We start from the raw sequence: 21,104 nt of genomic DNA, 5'->3' as shown, positions 1-21,104 counted from the left end.
ACATATTTCTGCAGAATCTTGTGTGGCTGAGGTTTTGTCAGGATATCATAAAACATTGTATGTGAAAGCACACTCCATCCTGAAATTATAAGACATCTTTAAAGAGGTAAGAAATGAGCTGAACATACCTCCTGGCTCCGGTCCCATTCCTTTTTGATGACATAACCCACCAGCTACTCTTCTGCTACCACCACTTGGTCTCTGAAACACATGGTTAGAATGACACACGTTCTCTCAATTAATCCAAACTTCTGTCCTTCATTGCTCAATGAGATAACACACAAAAAATTCTAGAAGAGTAGCAAGGACATTGATGTTAGCCAGTTCCCATTACGATTGCGAGTTGGTCAAAACAGAAATGGATGGAATCTGCAAGATCCCTGCTTTGGATGTCTCTCCCTAAAGAGGTAAGGAGAGAGAAGACTAAATGTCCGTGTACTTCTCGTCGGTGATGCACAGCCATACAAAAGGGAAGACACATTCATAAATCACTTATGATTACGTTTCTAATAAAGGATGTGAACTTCAAAAAAAGTGGTTTTTATAAAGCCCCCATGTTTTTCAGTGTACCTGAGCAAATCTGGTTCTTGAGAATGAAAAGTGATTGAGGATGATGATGGGGGTGGGGGACGTTGGTCAATAGATAGAGATACGATGCAGACATGGATGTGGATGTGGATATAGGTGTACCTATCATAATGATTGATATTCTTGTAGGATTGTTTCATTTTTATTTTTTTAAGTTTATTTATTTCCTTTGAGCAGGGGAGGGGCAAAGAGGGGGAGAGAGAGAATCCTAAGCAGGCTCCATGCTGCCAATGCAGAACCTGATGCAGGGCTCGAACTCCGGAAACATGAGGTCATGACCTGAGTTGAGACCAAGAGTCAGACACTTACCCAACTGAGCTACCAGGTGAGCCTGTAACTGTTGTTGTTGTTGTTGTTGTTTTTACAGAGGTATAAAGTTATGTTTCTCTTCTAGTATCATCATTATCCAAAAAAGAAATATCATTCTACTAATGCCTCAAATCTCACCAGCAGTACGTGTTTTTTTTTATGTATTTGAAAGTACATTTCATGCACAGAAAGAAGATTGAAAGGTTAATTTGGCCTTAGAAATTTAATTTTAACGCATTGAATTATACAATTGAAATTCTGTTCTTGTACTTTCTGATTTCAAATCATCTTATTTTCTATTTATAAATCCAGAAAATATTAACAAAACTTTTAAGTCAACCTTTACAGCTTAAATGAAAGGCCATTACATGTTTTCAACTTTATTTATAAATCTAATGTGTTCTTTTTATTTTAAGTACTTCCATTCTCCAATAAGCTAAGCTTCCCAAGCACTTAACCAACTTCCATAAATCTAATAAGTCAAAATTATAAGATGTTCTAACACTTCTCACAGATGTGGTAAAATTTTCTCAGACTATTCAACTTAGAATGACAAGCAAAATCAAATTTTCAATTCCACATTTTAAATTGGAATCAATTTAATCTGTTAGATACTCTGCAATGTCAAATTATACTTTAATATGCCAAATGCTCCTAAGTTATAAGTGATTAAAATGTCAAACAAGCTCAGGTTATTTCCAAACTTAACATGAAAATATTAACACCATGAGTTATAATTTGCTTCCTCAGGTTCAGAACTAAGTCTGTCATTTCCTATGGTTAAACTGCTCACTCATGCTCAATTCATTCGTGCAACCTTCAACGCCTACTATGTGCCAGGCACCATTTAAGATGCTGCATCTAAAAGAGTGGAAAAAAGAGATTGATGTCCTTAAGTCATGAAACATAAATGCAAGGGGAGTACCAAGGCAGACAGAATAACAAGAAACAATTAATTAAATCACATGATATTTCAGAAGATTGCCATGGAGAATGAACATTGGATAGGGAGTTCCTCAGTTACTAGGTGGAAGTCTAAACAGCATTATCAGGGAAAGACTCCTGGAAAAGGTAACAGCTGGGAAGACGCCTAGGGGAAATTAAGAGATTTGCCTTGTGGAATCTGCGGGAGCATTCCAGGCACAGGAAAGAGCAAATGCAAAGACTCTGAGAAGGGAATGTGGCTGGCGGCTGGCATGTTATAGAGGAGCAGCCAAAGGCCAGCGTGGCTGGAGCAGGGGGAAGCAAGAGAAAGGAAGGAAGGCATAGGTCAGACAGGGAAAGGGGTCCAGGCTCTGAGAGCCCTCCTGGTCACTTACTCTGAATGAGAAGGAAACTCAGTGCAGCACTCTGTGAATAGGAGACTCATGATGTGCCATGATGTCATGGAACATTTAACAGGATGACTCTAGCTGCTGTACTGAGAAGAGATGTGTGTGGGGGGCAGCAGGGGGTGGGCACAAGGGCAAATGAAAGGAGACAGAGGAGGCCCATAGCAATACTCCAGGTGAATGGCAATGGCGATTTTGACCAGGGCGGAAGTGAGAGGTGGTGGGAGGGGGCCAGATTCTAGCTAGATTACGAAGGAGACCCAAAGAATTTGCTGATAGATTAGAGATGAAAGTGAAGCATGACCTCGAGATAATTTGGCTTGAGCTACTGGCAGGATGAGATGGGGGGAGCCCACAGGAGAAGGGAAACGTGGACATTCATGTGTGGGTTAAGTTCGGGAATTGTGTTAAACATCACGTGGAGATGCCAAGTTAGATCTGTAAGCCTGGACAAAACGTTTCTGTATGAAGCGATGGGATTGCCTATTTACCAAGTGAAATGAAATTACATATTAAGCAACAAGTCCTGTGGAACAGGAGACATGAATCTTCAGATAGTAGGAGTGATTTTTTCCTCACGCTGTTCTTGCGAGGAATATAGAAGAGATCTCTAAGGCCATGTCCTTCAAATGGAGTCTTTCAGTCCACATCCCGTGGATTCAACTTATGTCTAAACTAATTATTGTCAATGTTTTTTTGTGTGTATGTTTTTAAAACCATTTAATAAGACACGATTTATCTCTTTATTGTCCGAGGTGATTCTGAAATCTTTTTCACATTCTCCCCTCTGACAGAGCTACCATTCTCATGGGTATTTAAGTGGATTTGTTTGGATCTTATTTCTACCTCATTGAACTCTCTGGAGTTAAGGTCCCTCCTGTGAAAGTAGTCCAGCAAAAATCACTTTCCCAGAATTTCCTTTTGTTTGTTTTTGGGTGGCTTTTCGGGGGTGTTTGATTTTGGTGATAAGCTCAGTTCACTCTCAAGCTTTGAAGATGAAATATTGTGAGCCAGAGGTAATGCATTAAGATCAATCACACTTTCTTTTTTCTTGATAACAGTAAGAACATGTATCGTCTCTTAGAGCTCAGTTACAAGTTACCCTACCACCTCCACGGTGATCCACATTCCTGAAAAGGAGTGGATCCAAGATCCACTCTTGGATCTTTCCAAGATCCAAGCAGTGTCGTGTAAATCTACTTGGGACAGCGTGTGTGTTTGACTTGCAACCACCTCCTCGCCCTGGCCAAGTCCCCCATGTGGTCATCCCTCTACAGGCTTAAGAAGTACTCGGTGATTTGGAGATAATGGGGGAGTTAACTGTTAACTACATCATGTTAACTGTTAATGGGGACGGAGGTGGGACGGAGGTGGGGGGGGGGGGGCTACTGGAAACAGGTGAAATCTGAGCAAAAGGGGAAAGAGGAATTTTAAGCACAAGACTGCCATCTAGAATCACAATCAGACAGCATGAATTCCTCCAAGAAAGTCAAATTCATTGAGTGAACTGGCACTTAGTATCATTTACATAAGAAAGTAGAAATGGGTTCAACCAAGGTGCTGCTAAACCCAAATCTAGTAAAAAATGGCTGAATGACAAATTTTAGCACTGAAATGAGTACGTTTTCAGCCACCTGGAAAACTGGTTCCTGAGGCTTCCTAAATGAAAGGTTTTCTGCAGAATAATACATTATTATATCTGCAAGGGAACTTCAAATCCATTTTCTTTTAGTGGAAACAGGTCCAGGAAGGCTGGGTGACTTTTTCAACATCACATAGTATGTTAATGTCAGATCTTGATTAAAATCACATAAAACAAAAATATCCAGGATGGACGTTTATTAAATTCGCATTTTGAATGAAGATTTAACTTTCTTTCTATTTTTTTTTGTTTGTATCATACACCAATTGTAGTATGGTTCTTTAAAAGTCGCCGAAAATGAGATTTACCATTTCCCTCAATTACTCCATAAAATGCTTTATTTCCATTTGTTCATGATCATCTGGATGTAGTTCTACCTTTCAAGGATCTCATGACCTTAAGCCAATTTTGGACTTGGCTATTGTTGCCACATCTTCAGTGTTCTCTAATTAACCAGATTGCTTTGTTGTTATTTTTCTTAAGGCCTAATTTTTAAGAGCATTCTGTATGCAGCTTGATGCATTTCCCCATTAGGTAAGTCTGTCTTCTTATTGGCTGGCTTTGCTATATTTGCTCTAATTTCCCTTTCCTCAAGTGAAAAGCTTAAAATGTTTACTTCTTTTAATGATGCACTATGTGTCTTAATGGATAAGTATTTTGTTTCATTTACATTCCCACATTTTTATTCTTAGTATAAATTTTTCTCTTTTTTAAAAAAAATTTTTTAATGTTTATTTAATTTTGAGAGAGAGAGAGGGAGAGAGGAAGGGGCAGAGAGAGACAGAGACACAGAATCTGAAGCAGGCTCCAGTCTCTGAGCTGTCCACACAGAGCACAATGCACAGGGTACAAACTCACAAGCGGTGAGATCATGACCTGAGTCAGAGTCGGGACACTTAACAAACTGAGCCACCCAGCTGCCCCAAAACTTCTCTAACTTACAGATAAATTAGGTATTCAACAAATAAGAAAAAGGCAAAGACTTTAGTAGTATACAAAATTCTCATGTCCTAATTTCTGCATAAGGGATTTCTTTTCATGTAGATACCTTGTTTGCCAGTGGAGTATTCAATAACTATAAGTCTAACATTTTCCAAAGTATTTCATTTCATTTTATTTTGGGAGGCATCTTTCTAGAACATTTTCCTATTCAATCATACAATAACCTGATGTAAGAAATATCATTCGTATAGCCAGGAAGTTCAAGCACCACACACTAAGGGGCAGCAGTAAATGCTAAACATATTTCTCAGTTCTTCTTCCTCCAAAATGTTCCCTAGTTCTGTATGTGGAACAGTGGTCATATCTACCTCAAGTGTTTTTTCAGAAGGCTGTAATTATCATCAAGAATCAACAGACAAAGCCTTTTTAGTAGATATCATTTAACTATTAAAAGCCAATTGCTTGATAAGACATTTTTTTTCATTTTAAACATTTGTACATATTCCAGAGATATATCAAGCAGTTCTGAGGATTTTCAACAAACTAGACTGTTCTAATCTTCTCATGATAGCTCAGTATTACCTTCGTGCGTGGGAATCATCACGTCATTCCATCTACCCCATGTATCCCTTGTGCTTCCTGTCCTTTGAGCTCTACAGGAAGATCAGCTGAATTTCCATCCTATACCTTGTGTGAGTTTCAATGTTGTAGCTGAAATTTATGCAGGTTTGGAGTTTCCTCTTTCTGCTGGATTGTCATTCTGTGTGATTGTCTTCTTTTTACTCCTCTTCATTCTTCTACCACAGATTGCAAAATAATGCCCAGAATTGAGTTTGAGCGCAAGAGCTGTAAAGGACTGGATTCTCAGCATAAGAAAGTTGGTGCTTTTGGCTTATGTGTAACAGACAAAGGTCTCTGAGTCATTCCCACCACATTAATACTTACTAGAGCAGAGGAAAGTTCTTTCATTTTTTATCTTTCCTGTGGTAGCAGGTGGTAAGATTCATGGATTCTAGCATCTTCCAGTTCAACAAAGAAAACCTTATAGATTACCAGCTTATTTTATTCCATTTTCTTTTCCTATATAAGGAGCATGTTTCTGTGCTGTACCAATTTCCAGATTTTGTGATGTAGAATTTAGTTTGGGGCAGACTAGATATTTTATTTTAATTACGTTATTTGTACACATTCATATGTTTTGTCTTTCTTTCTCATGACTACCAACACCCCCTGGTTTTCTTTTTCATTTTTCTATTCCTTCGTGCCTAGAACAGTGTCCAGCATATGGTAGGTGTTTAATAATGAATAAGTATATGTTTCAACTTTACTTAAATGAGCAATTATATTAATGTTGTTTCCTAAACATAAACAAGGAGAACAACAATTTGCCCAGAAAAAGAAAACAAGATAGCAAAAAGACCTATTATTTATTTTGTGCCCTTAAATTTCAGACACTGTGATAAACATATTATAGTTATCTATAATGTGTAATTGAATTCTCATAACTACCCAGTAGAGAAATCATATTTAGAAACAAGAAAACATTAATTTAGTTTGTTAGGTAAGTACTCCAAAGTTTTATAAATTATAAATGGCAGAGTAGAGTCAGAATACAAAATCATTTTTCTTGACGTGTGAAGGTTTTTCATCCTAGGTTTCTCATTTGATCAACATAACGACCCTATAATAGCACACATCAGTTTGCTAAAACAGAAATTGAGACCAGGCCAGGAAAAATAACCTCTCCAGAGTTATGTAGTAGGCATGTAATTGAACACTGACTCCTAATAAAGATCTTTCATGGCAAAGCTAGAGTCCTGTTTCTCAGACCTTGCTAAGCCATCAGCACAAGCAACATCTGGTACCTTACTGGATATGCCAAGTCTGAGTCCTCACTCTAGGTGTTCTAGAATTTTCCTGGTAATTTGTCTTCCAAGAACCTCTTTCGAGAGTGAGATACCTGAATAATGTGGATCGAATGGAAGATGACAAACAACTGTAGGGGCCAAAGCCAGGCTACCCCAGAATGTTCCACTTTGACATACTGGTTGTTCTGAATTAAAAGTTACTTACGTGGGGTGCCTGAGTGGTTCAGTTGGTTAAGTGTCCAACTTCGGCTCAGGTCAGATCTTGTGATTTGTAGGTTTGAGCCTCACGTTGGGCTCTGTGCTGACAGTGTGGAGCTGGTTTGAGATCCTCTCTCTCTCTGTCTCTGTCTCTCTCTCTCAAAATAAATAAACTAAAAAAAATTTCTTTAAAGTTACTTAAGAAATGAAACAGCCAGTGCAACAAAACAACACTCTGACCCCACTTTGTCTCCAGAAAGGAGGAAATAAATCTACCATGTGAAAGGTAACCTCTCTATACCTGGAGGTAAACAGACATCCTTATCACCAGAGGTAGAGAATCCAGAGCCAAGAAATCTGTGTAAACAGTCTTTGTACTTTGATTTTTAATACTCCAGCCCAAATTCTATTGAGAATTCCTTACTACTTTGGGGCTCCTGGGTGCTCAGTCAGTTAAGTGCCCAACTCTTGATTTCAGCTCAGGTCATGATCCCAGCTAAGTGTGGAGCCTGCTTAAGATTCTCTCCCTCTCTCTCCGCCCCCCCCCCTCTGTAAAATAAATAAAAATAAAATAAAATAAAAAATAATTCCTTACTACTTGAAGCTCCCAAACAATTGAATTGTCCTGACAATTCCTCATAGGTTTGCTATTTCTTTGTCTAAAAAGTATAAACTGCCTACCTTGGTCATTTCTTTGGGTCTCAATTTCACTCTCAATTTCATTATTGGGCCTCTGTGTGTCTTTTTCTCCTGTTAATCTGCCTCATGTAAATTTAATTATTAGACCAGCTAGAAGAACCTTAAAGTATACAGAAAAATTCCCCCCCCCCAACCTTCCCAACATAGATCACATATATACAAGAATCACCAAGTAACAGACTTGTCCTAAACCTGTTTTCTACAATCAGTTGTGCTAATTCCTTAGAACTTTACTAGTCTAAACTTAAGAGGCCCAATGAAGAGATTCAACACATCAAAATACAAGGTTGGAAAATTTTGGCATACAGTTTCAGGACAAGACACAATTTATCACAGGAATTCTAATTTCCTTCGTTTCTTCTCCACCTAAATTGAGATAAAAGGCTGATGGACGGTGCCATTGGCACTCTATTAACGGATGCTAATAAAAGTCTTGCTTTGGACAAAAGAAAGCTGCTGAAGAAGGCATAACAATAGCACCTTGCAGATGGCTCCTGGAATAAGCAAGGTGGCATGGAAAGGGCTTGGTGATTAAGACAGAACACTGTGGAGCTTTTTGCAGCTGAGTCTCTTCTGTTCCTCATGTAGACACAGTATGAAAGTAATTATTCATATGTAAATTGTGATTTTCCCCCATTTAAAAAAAATGATCTTATTCATTATAAACACAAACTCTAACAAATAAATCCAACTGAACATTATTCTGTAGATTCTCTCTTCAACTTTCTCTTTTTTTGTCTTTTATTTTTATTTTTTTTGTTTTGTTTTGTTTTCTGTTTTTAATGGCACTCTCCTTTTAGATGTGACTTCACGAATAAAAAAGCATGTAACATCTGGAACTGCTTAAAATCAATTTCTTTTCTCCTTTATTTTTCTGTTCTATAACTAAAAATGGACTTTCCAATTTACATCATGCTTTTTTTCCTTCCTTTCCTTTATAAAATAAATAAATAAATGCCATCTGGCCTAACAGCTCAGTTGCCAATTATCAGCCTGAGGCAATCCAAAACTGCCAGATAGTCAACGCAGAAAATATGGTTTCAAGAAGAAATGCTAACAGAGCCCTAGCTGTAGAATGGCTCGGCGCACGGCCAAATTACCACCCCATGCAAATACCATCTTATTTCCTAGGGACTTGCAAAAAATCCTTGCAATCTGCATTATGGTGTATTAGCACCTTGACTTATCTTAATGAAGATGTCTTAAAGACTCAACTGTTTCATAGCTAATGAAACATACTGACATCTCAGAAAATCAGATCAGCACTCTTCCACTGGAGCTGTAGAGTTTGGAAGTAACTGAATTTTCAACTTGTTCGTTTTCATGGGATCATGGTGTCTTTTTGGCTATGGCCAGTAAGGAACAGCAGCTTTTCTTGTTGTACCTGGCTCAACCAAATTCTACTGGGTCCATATATAGTAGTGACTCACTTATAGTCAGTCTCAAAAGGAAGTAATCCCTTGACCTACTTGACTGTAATGCTGGCTGTTTATTTAAATTATAAAAATGGAAGGTTTAGAGTCACCTTGTTCCCCTCTCTCCTGTACATCCAAATCCTAACAAGTACTGGAAATTTTACCCCCAGTCCTGACCTGCTCCTTTCCATCTTCACTGCCACTAAACAGATCCAAGCGGTTAACATTCTTTGCCTGATTTCCATTCAAAATCTTCTTTGTGGTCTTTTATAACCTGTTCACCCTCCATAGGCAGTGTGGGCTTCTGAAAGTATAATCATACTATATTATTCTTCTACTTAAAATGTGGAAGACTACTTCGACTGTACTTAAGGCTAAAATCCAAAATCCATAAAGATAGGCTAACATTTTTCTATGAACTGATCTTACCTCTCTTAGACCATCTTGATCATGTCACTATTTCTCTACACAAACTAATCGGTTGTATCTATAAGAGCAAACATCAGGGGCACCTGGGTGGCTCAGTCGGGTAAGCGTCTGGCTCTTGATTTCAGCTCAGGTCATGATCTCATGGTTCCGTGGGTTCGGGCCCTACGTTGGGCTCTGCACTGACAGTGCAGAGCCTGCTTGACATTCTCTCTCTTTCCCTCTCTCTGCTCCTCCCCCTCTTGTGCTCTCTCTCTGAAAATAAATAAATAAACTTAAAAAAAAAAAGAGCAAACACCATGACTATTTGTTGAAAAATCTTGACTCAGCACCTAGCAGTGGATGGCATATACTAACAGTGACTCAACAAATATTCTTTGAATTAATTCAGATTGAATTTTAGTTCTTACTATTTTTGTAATGTTAGACAGACATTCTACTAATGTTAGCCTAAATTTTATTATCTGTGAGACAACTAATTACTTCATTTTGTTGGGAGGAGTAAAGGACAATATGTTGTAAATCTCAGTTGGTTCCACAAAATAAAATGTGTTACATAAATTAATATTAGAGAAATATTTTAATGGTGCCTCTTTCACTTACTACCCTTATGATTTTAGACAAAGTCCCTAAACTTTTCAGGCCTCTTTTCCTGATTTGTAGAGTGGAACAATAGTATATTCTGAAGGCACTTGCTTGGGAAAATCAGATGAGGAAAGTATCAGTAAAGAACATAGATGAATATACATTAAATTCATTTATTGAACTAACCATTGATCAGTTAGTTCATACTATGGTTGTTTCATTATCTTAAAAATAAATAAAAAATACGAGTTCCTTATTTCACTAGTTTCAGATAATCTCACCCTCACAAGAAATTTCTCCAGCGGTGCTCTTTGTTGTGTTCCCTACTCTGGTGCCATGATGTGTGCACAACTACATGTAAGAAGCCTAGATTGACAGGGTATAGAAAACTTCTTCAGGAGCCAAGATTTGTATTTTTCCAAGAAATCCCTTTTGTTACTTCACACACACACTCCCATCATTTTCTCTTTCTCTGTATCTCATCCCTCACCCACCACTTGCGCTCTCCAGCCAGTACAAACCTTGGCTCTCAACCTGCCTTTAATCTGTCTGTTAGGGGCTTGTCATCTCAGCTTTACCTTCCCTTCAAGCTATCCCTTCAAATTAGGTCTTCCAACTTCATTTACATAACCCATTTTCCCCATCCACATTCGTTGTTGTTGGTGTACTCTATCTTCCCTCTGCCCTAACAGGTATCACACACGTATGCTGTTTTCCTTTTGAGGATAAAGAAACCATCTACCTTGTTCATCCAGCCCTGTACCTGCTGTGTGATTCCTAAATAAGTGTGTGTGAGAAGCATAAAACCACAAGTTTGAAGTGTTCTAACCTCACATCCCAAAATACTTACGTGGGATATTCTAGTCCTATCTGAGCCAGTCTTTGTCACACCTGAGAAGAGATATATTTCAATGGCTACCAGACAAAACTTTTTACATGGAAAGGTTAGTATTGTATCTGCTTTTCTTGTAACTTAAAAAGCGGGGAGATAGGACTTGGGTAACTTCTCAGGGCATCATTTCTTCATGTGAGTAGTAGAAACAATAGTAGCCACCAGGTAAAATTGTGTGGATTAAAACACTTATATACTACTTATCAGAGGAGTGTCCATTAATTTCCCTCTTCATTTCTCTTCTTATATGAGAATGTGAAGATAATTCTGTATAAAAAAGTTACAAGATACACTTAAAACATTTTAAGTGGACCCATTTTAATTCACATGTCCATTCTATTACAGAATGAGGTTGGAGTTGAAATGCTTGTTCCTTGAAATGCTGAAGCTTTCCATGTTATGCTGTGCATTTAAGTAGAAATGAAGGATGGGAGAAAGTCCTTCCTGCCACTCACAGAGAATTGCTTTGAGCCATCAGGCATAAGTCCCAATTATCCTCCTTACTATCTTACTCTGCATAGATAAAAATGTTGTGATTGCTCATGAAATTAAATAGCATCCTTTTCAGTCTGTTGACATTGATTGGCTTGATGACTTAAAATAATTTAAAGGATAAAATGGAAATAAGAGAGAACTGAAAGACATCCCAGGCAGTGGTTTTCATAGCCAGGAGTGGTATTTTCATACTCCAGGTGTTTAGATGAGCATCTTGAACACAATAAAGCAGGAAAGAGAGTTATAATTATAGTTTAAAGCTTGTATTATATTTGTTATTTTGTTATCATAAATATTACTTTTTATTTTATTTTTTTTTTGTGGTTCACAACTAACCAAAACCTAAATTATTTGTTTCTACGGGCAATAATCTTTCTATCCATTATTTACTGGGACATTGTTGACTTCCTGAATATAATGCCTTCCTTGAGACAACTTTATAAAACACAGAATCATCTCATTCATTAAGATGTAACTGGAGAGAACATCCACTAGAATTGTGGAAATTTTGAATGAAAAAATAGGTAATGCATTATTTGCCCTCAAAGTTTCCATGTATATTGCAACTTAAAATAACAAACTGTTATTACTTGAATACATTTCATGAACCTTCTCAACTGATGAAAAGAACATGAAATCAGTAACTCATTTATTCAAAACATTTTTACGTATCTACTATGTGCCAAACACAGATTCAATATGCAGAGATAAATAAGTCATTTTATTAGCAATAATCATAAAGTTTATTCCATAAAATAAATTGATAATAGTAAAATGTAATAATTTCTGTGATAGAAGTATTGTGTAAGAACACTGAAATGTCCTCAACATAATAGAGGAGCTCAAAGGTCTTGGGTGAGTGGGGATTGAGGAAGAGGAGATTTTAAAAAGAAGAGAGTATTTGGGCTGAATCTAGATAAATATTAGAAATATCAGGACTGATCATGGGAAGGTAGTGGGAAAAAGAAAGCTTATTTTAAGCAAGATGAAGAAAAATTTGGAAGGCAAGATGTATGAATATGCTCTTTCCAGGGAATTTTCAATGGCTTGTTCCGGTTGGAATTATACATGTAAAGTAAAGAGTGGTAAAAGGTGATACTTAATGTAATGAAGATCAAGTCATGTAAATTATGAAGGGCTTCCCATATTAAGATAGGGAGTTGGAATTTTTTTCTAGTAAGTTATCGGGAGCATTCATTGAAGGATTTTCAACAGAAATGAGTTGGTGTTGGATATTTTCTTGAAATTATTAGTTTGACAAATGTGAGGAGGGAGAATTGGGGAGTTCCAGGTGAGAGGCAGAAACCAGATGGAGATGATAATACAGCAACTCAAGTTGGAAATGGTAAGTCTCTCAATAGAGGGATCGATGCGTTAAGGAAATGGATGCTACATGGTCTGAACATTCATCACATGTGGTGATGTTCAGCAAGGCTTGGAATTGGACAGCTAGATGAATGTTTCTACCATTGTGAAATATAATGTGGGGTGGGTTTGGATCATCGAGATCAGATCACAGATTTTATCTGAAAAGTGCTGTATGATACTAATTTTAGTTGCATATGAATTTCGTTGAAGCAAATCACACCGTATCTTATCTACTTATGAAATCATTTGGTTCTAAATTACTGGTGTTTTGCCTCTGTTGTATAAAGGAATTAGTGATTTAAAGGGAAATTGGCCATCCTATTCCATCAGTGTCATCTTACAGATAAGCAAAGCAAGGATCACAGAGAGAAAAATATTTCCACCTTCCAAAACTCCTAAAAATCACCAAACTGATTACTTGGTTAATTTATCTACAAATCCGATGTCAATTAAGGATCAATCCTATTCCTGATTGTTTACTTCTTTCTTCACCTCTGTCCCAACACTCTGAAACCCAAACTGTTCATGAAGTCTTCTCCAGGTATTTTCTCAGTCCTTGAACCAATTTTGAAGAGAGCCAGAAAAATCCCAAACATATGTTATGTGATTTCCTCCAGTTCAAAATCTGTTAATGGACAGAAGGCAAATGGACAGAAGGCAATGGACAGTGGTGCCCCAAAGCACCACTGAGATCTGTCTTTTGCTGTGACCTGCAGTATTGCTCTTCAGAGACAAGCCTTGCTTCTCTGGACTTTAGCCACAGGAAGTTGCTTACAGAGTGTTCAAGATGTAGGCCGTGAGGTTGACTAGATGGAAGCTTAACTCCCCAGGGATGACTTTGGGCAAGGCACTCTACTACTCTTAGTCTCCTTCCCTCTGGAACGGGAGTCATCAAGGCACACACCTCTTGGGGAGTGCCACGGAAACAATGTATGTGAAATGACATGAGCTTTGGAACATGTAAATCCCCATTCTCTGACCTTAACTCTTATCAATTATTTAGTAACCTGTCATAAGATTTGGTTGTTGCTGTTGAATCCCCAAGTTTGAGCTAATCCTTCTTTCTGTGTGCCCTGCATTACCCTCTATACTTGTGATATTGTGCTTTTTAATAAGAAATATATATTTGGTCTTCATCCCCATTTCTGGCACAGAGCTCCTAAAACCCTTGGAATTTCCTAAACTGTGAAAGCCATTAAGGTATCTTTTGTTATGTTAATGAGGTGACTTTTGGCCCATATTCATGGATAAGGACTAGTTGCTACAGCAACCACTCTTGTGATTAGAGGGTTGGAACTTTCATCCCCACTCCCTCACCTCCTGAGAAGGGGAGAGAGACTGGAGGTTGAATTAATCACCAATGGCCAATGATTTAATCTATCACGCCTATGTAAAGAAGCTTCTGTAAAAGCCAAAAACAATAGAGTTTGGAGAGCTTTCAAGTTGGTGAACATGTGGAGATTTGGGCAGAAAGGCACACTCCTAGAGGTCATGGAAGCTCTGTGCCCCTTCCCACATCCTTGCTCTATGTATCTCTTCCATCTATCTGCTCCTGAATTAGATCGTGTTGCAGTAAACTGGTGGTGTAGTAAGTAAAATGTTTGTCTGAGTACTGTGAGCTGCTCTAGCAAATTAGCCAAACCTAAGGAGGAGGTCCTGAGAATCTCTGATTTATAGACTGTTGGTCAGCTGCACAGGTAACAACCTAGACTTGCAACTGGTGTCTGAAGTCTAGGGAGAGGTCACTGGAAACCCCAATCTATAGTTGGTCAGTCAGAAGCACAGGTGATAACAGACTGGTGTCTAAAGTGGAAGGTGGAAGGGGGCAGTCTTGTAAGACTTCAACCCTTGACCTATGGAATATGATGCTACGTCCAAGTAGATGGTGTCTGAATTAGATTGAATTATAGTACACTCAGTTGGTTTCAAGAATTGCTTGGTGGTTTGAGAGTACTTCTCTCATTTTGAAATTGGATCCAGAAACCCAAAATAACACCCCTTCCGTGGTACCTATAAGACTTTATTGCAGATGTTGGTTGGTTTCAGACGTGGAGTCTAATAGCTGTATTGAGTTCCCTAATGACCACTGGACCCCTTTATCCTATGTTCTAACAATGGTCCCAATGACCTTTTGACCCTGGTTACAGTTCATGAGATCATCTTCTCTGTTAAGATGCTACTTTCTAGTTTTTGCCAGGTCTGATGTCTGCATCTTCTACTTGTGTCTGCCATCACTGAGGTCATTCCAGTTCTCAATGAATCCAGACACAGGAAGTCACCATTCCAGCCCAGGCTACATCGTCATCATAGCCATAGCCCACCTACAATCACCACCACATGCAGGTGCTTCCTCCATCAGGGATTTCCTGAGCTGTGTTTAAATTTTCTACACTCTCTGCCCACTGCTCTACACCCCAGATTTCCACTTTCAGTGTTATCATCAGCCATAGCAACCTCAGAATCTTCTGAATTCCTGCGAGATTTTTGTCTTCTCCCAGAAATTTCTGAATGTCAAAGCCAGGAGCTTTGGAACCAGGCACATGATGTAGGTTCAAATCCCTACTCAAATCATATGATAGATACTGATTGGGAATTTTTCCTGGTTAAAATATTAAATCACTCTGAGCCTCAATTGCCTCCTAGCTAATATGGGCAAAATCATGCTATCTCCTAAAGTTATAGTGAGTGCAAGATGTGAATGATGATCTTAGTATCACGCATGTATTTATCTCCGTTCCTACTGCTTCAGCCCTGGTTCAGGCCACCATCATTGCAATGCTGGGCCTCTGCAATGGAATCCTAACCAGTATCTCTGGCCAGAGCAATTTAAAACTGCAAATCAGGTTTCCCCTCTCTAAGCCCTCTTATTTACATATTTACATGATTTATTTCTTTTTCCCTCATGTGTAGGTCAGCTTCATGTGGGAAGAGACTTTAGCCTGTTCCAGGATAGCAGAGATGTTTAGAATATAGAGGCTAGAAGTGGACTTCCCTCAACGGATTCCTGATTTCACTTCTTAATAGTTTGTATGGCTGTGGTTAATTTGTTTAACCTGTATCTCTGCTCTAAAAAAGTTAGTTATCAAGCGCCTAATTTAGCACATTGCCTAGTACATAGTATTTTCCATTCATGGTATTGTTATAATTGTTACTGTCATCCTCCCGTCTACGGGGTGATAGGCACACAGAAGGTACTGCACACATATGTATTAGCATAGTGCTTGGACCACAATCAGTGTTCGGCAAATGGACTTGTGTGCTTGCTGCTGTCGGTACTACTACTAAAAGACAAAAATAATACCATTATTTATCATCAGCAACATTAACAATTCTGAATGTCAGGACTTTGAAAAGATGCCCAGAAATCAAGAACTCCACTATCTCTTGTGTTTCGTATTTTCTTTCTTCTCCACACACAGATATCCAATATCTACAAGGTAGTTTCAAGAAGCTGGAAATACGGAGATTAATAAACCAGAGTCCTTGTCTACAGAGTTCACATTCCACTGCAGACAGAGGCATTTAAAACTCTCCTTGCTGTTACAGAGATGTGGAGAGAGAGCTGTGGAATCTTAAAGGGAGTAATTCCCAATTCTTCCTAAGGGGGGCAGAATGCTTTCACAGAGTAGGCACCAAATGAATTGCAGTGGGAATGAAAATTAGGAATTCTTCAAGTAAAGGAGACAGAAAGGCAATTGGAGGAAGATAGAAACAATTGTAGTGGTTAGAAAAATCACTATTCAGGGAGGCATGAGATATGGGGAGGGTTAACAACACTGTACAGGGAGCAGGAAACAGACTGTGGGGAATCAACTGCCTGTGGAGGTCAGATTGGCCACCAGAGAGGTTTGGGGATGGAGTTTTATAATCCAGTCAATGAGGGGATATCAGAGGATTTGGGAATATGGAAGTCAAATGATCATATTGGAGCTAATTACCTTGGATTCAATTCTTAATTTAATTCATCCATCATAATTAATTAAATAAGATTGGTACCTTTTTGGGGATGGGCGGGCAGAGCAGAATCAAGAATATCACTTTGAAAACGTTTTGCGATATTCGTAATTGGAACCGGGATAACGTGGCTTCAGTGAGGAAGACAGAAAGGAAGCAGATTTTAAGAGTATGTGGGACAGAGGGTCAAAGAAACATGGCAGCCCAGGGACACGGTTATTAGGAGAGAGAAAAAAAACAAAGATACAGTGATATGTCTGTTTTGGAAGGTGGAATCTGTTTGCCAGTGGTGTGTATAGGGAACAAAAGATTAGAAATAAGTCAGTGGTACAGAAGTCTGAATTTGGAAAAGCTACTTTTGACCTGTGAGGCACGGGATCTGTAAATTTTAAATTTTAACTTGTTAGTCACTTAACTGCTTTTCTAGGTGAATATGTTTGTGCAAAGGTTTATATGTAGGGCAACCATATCAGCTTGGTTAAGACAGTGCTGGGTTTTGATTTATTACCCTGGAATAATTATTAATCTCACCTCTTTCTCTTCACTAAAATCCTGGTTTGCATCATTATTATATGGTTCCTAAGTTATAAGGGAATGCAAAACTAAAGAACGGAGAACTTTCAGCCTCAACAGGGATTTATAATCTGGTATAGGAGGCAGACATGCTTGTTAATGTTTATTTATGTTTGGGAGAGACAGACGGAGCGTGAGCAGGGGACGGGCAGAGAGAGAGGGAGACTCAGAATCCAAATCAGGCTCCAGGCTCTGAGCTGTCAGCACAGAGCCTGACGCGGGGCTCGAACCCACGAACCGAACCGTGAGAATCATGACCTGAGCCGAAATCATATGCTTAACCGACTGAGCCACCCAGGTGCCCTGGAGGCAGACCTAGTTGAATAAAATTAAATATATATGTATTTCCAGATTGAAGAATAACATGAATAAAACACGTCAGGATTCCTAAGTCAAAAGACGCTTTTAATTCCTGTCCTGGCTTCATGGGCACTGCTCCTGGGATGCTGAGTCGGTAGATGATCCTTTGCACCAGGGCTCCTTGTTAAACGTCATTCCAGGAGGATGGCCACCAGTAAGGGTGGCGGTGATGCACTCTGGGGGGTACTGTGGGAATTTTCACAAAGGTGGTTGACGTAGGCAGAACTACCTGCACTTAGAGAGGAGGACTCTGAGGAGCTGGCGGGTAAAGTCACTTGTCACAGAGAGGCGGAGCCCAGATGCCTGTCACCTGTTGTCAAAGCTTGCTGCCTTCCCGTTCTGCCAATTTCCTTCTTCTTTAGAGGGGGCGGCGGCCTCGTCGGGAGCGGCTGACCGGAGACTTGCCTGGCACTGGGCCTCTGCAGTGAGAGCCGGGAAGGAAAGAGGCCTCTCACCGGGGAAGGTGATTGCTGTTGACGCAAACGTGACTGAGACCCACTCGAAGTCAATGCGGCTGAGCTGACATAATATTCAAGGTGATCCTGGAGGATGCTAATAATCAACAGTGTCAAAAGTGGCATTCAGATCAAGCAAAATTAAAATACTCGAGCTGTCAGATGTGACTGCGTTAATAAATCATTAAAAAGGAAATCTGAGGCAAGGGCTGCCCCTGCCGTGAGGTGGAAAAAAAGAAAAACAAAAAACAAAAAAAAAAAACCCAGCTGCATTCCACTTTCTTGGAGACACTCTGTCCCTTCCTTAAAGGGAATCTGTTACTTTTGGCTGTTGAGTGTTCTCATCCAAAGAAGCACTTTTATTGCCTGAGCAAATGGCTACACGTGGCACAGCCATTTACTTCCTGAGACTTAATTGGACCCTCGAAAAGAGTGACGACCAAAAGCCATTCGCTGAACAACTATTTATTGATTTTAGGCTCAGACAAACACAGTAACAAGCGCTGTGTGTATAGAAGTGAATGACGCACGCCCCCCTGGCCTCAAGATGCTGCGACCAAGTTGACTCTAAGCCTTTGTATTAAACTTAGTAAATGATACAATAGTTAACATCAAAAGAGTAAGGATATTTGAGGAAACCAGGGAAGGATTGCATATGGCCTCTGATTTGGCCCTTACAACTCTCTTTGAGAAGTAAAGGAAACAATTCTGCCAAAATTTTAAAATAGGATTTCAGGGATCCTACTCAATGGGGTGACCATAGCATTTATCATCCGTTTCACTCAGCTTGTGCTGCTGTAAGAAAACACCATAAACTGGGGGGTTATCAACCAAAAAATCTATTTCTCATAGCTCTGGAGGCTGGAAGTCAGAGATCACGGTGCCAGCACAGTCAGGTTTCGGTGAGTGTCCGGTTCTTGCTTTGCAGATGGTGCCTTTTCAGGACGGCCTCCCATGGTGGGGAATGGGCCGGGAGGGAGCTCTCTCCTGTCTCTTCATATAGGGCGCTAATCCCATTTATGAGGTGTTCACTATAATTGCCTCCCAGAGGCCTCACCTCCTAATGCCATCATTTTGGGGGGGCTCAGATTTCAACATATAAATCTGGAGGGAGGCACACACATTCAGTTCATAAATCATCCAAACCGGGCTTGTAAGAAAGAAAAGAGATATTCATGACCACAGCAGGACAATAGATACAAACTGGCACTGTCCCCACAAAATAGATATGCAGGAACAGTTGTGAGTCATTGGACTCCATATGAGACAGCATCACTCTTTAGGAACCTAGGATAGATTTTTTTGGTTCGGTAGGTACATAATGTAAGAGCCACATAGCTTATTCAAAATGTGGTGTGTGTGTGTGTGTGTGTGTGTATGTGTGTGTGTGTGTGTTTCCTATGACCCTAGTGTTATAATTTGATGACGTTTGAGTACTTTAAACTACTCTTCTCTCAGGGTAATATCCTTACCTATCCACTTCTTACTATGATAGGATGTAGGAGAGGCCTCTGACGACTGCTTACATTAAGGCCTTAGTCCAGTTGTAACCCTCGCTTAATCAGCCACTGGCTTTCCCCAGAGGATTTTGGACCCTCATTTAAAGAGATCACCAGCAGATTCTCTTGCTGGACCACAGACCCTATAAGAAATTCACTGTATTTGTTTCATGTCATCTCTCACCCAGATATTTTACAATCTGGATTCCATGTTCCCTAGGCTCCGTCTCCATTAATGCCTACTATAACATTCAGCAACAATAGAAGTATCCTTGTATATTATGGTTATATGTCAATTCTATTATCAATATCACAATGATATGATGAAATTATGGCTTTCCTTTTCTGTTACAGCCGTCAGGGAAATCTCTGGACGTGAGGAGCTGGGGCTGAAACCTAAAGGCAGATGGTGGGTTCTCTAGAATCCCTGGTCCGCAGGTTAAACTCACATGTGGTCCTGCTTCACTGAAGCCAAGTCGACACAGGTATGTTATTCCTATAACCTCTGGTGACATGGACATTTTTAAAAGTGCTACTCTGAGAAAATCAGTCAAACCATGGTGGATGCTAGTTCAACAAAAGATTTGGGTTCTGTATCATTCACATACTCCATTTTTATTTTGGATGTTTAAAAAAAAATCCTTTCTTGAGATATAAATAAAGATTTAATAGGACCTTTAAATATTAAATACCTCCCCTCTGTATAACATGTTCCAAAATGCCTCAATGAAAAAAGGCTGAAAAATTTCACATACCCTGTGAATCCTGTTTTCAACTAATGCTGTTCCATATTCAGCCACATCCTTCCATAACTACGAAATGCTGTGAAATATCTTCCACGGGGATATAATGAGACACATAATGTCCACATTATTTCCCCCTTACATTTCTGTTCCTTGAAACATGGAGTTTCTCATCTCGACCTCCCTGTGGTGGTTTTAAATATGACCCTCACATCCTTTGAAAATTGGTACCTGAGGAGCTTCCTCTGTCCTGGATTTGATTGATAGGATTTCATCCTATCAATCATTGCAATAATTTATACTGCATTATTTACACATATGTAAATAATGTGTGGCCAGTGGGATGACTGTGGCAGTTTTAAATGATGGTCTCAAAATTCTTTGAGGATTCACTTGGAACACATGGGTTATGGTTCCCGTCCCCTTGAACCTGGGCTCCATGACTGATTTACCAGCAGAATACAATACAGTAGAAGTTATACCCTTCCATGTTGGGGACCCAGGCCTCTGGGAACACTTCCCACTAAGAGTCCAACTTCCATGTTGTGAAAAAGCCCAAACTAGCCCACAAAGACAGACCACACCAAAAACAGAGCTTCCGGCCAAAAGCCCTAGTTGACGTCTGAGCGGATAGCCCAGATCAGTCACCAAGCATGTGAGTGAGGACTCGTTCAGATGACTCGCCTCCCAGCTTTTGAGTCTTCCCAGATGAAATTCTAGATATTATAGGGCAGATATAAGCCATATATGCAGTGCCTCGTC

This window comes from Panthera leo, chromosome F2, assembly GCF_018350215.1.
Source record: "Panthera leo isolate Ple1 chromosome F2, P.leo_Ple1_pat1.1, whole genome shotgun sequence".
In the NCBI taxonomy this organism is placed as follows: domain Eukaryota; kingdom Metazoa; phylum Chordata; class Mammalia; order Carnivora; family Felidae; genus Panthera; species Panthera leo.
This window is presented reverse-complemented; position numbering follows the sequence as displayed.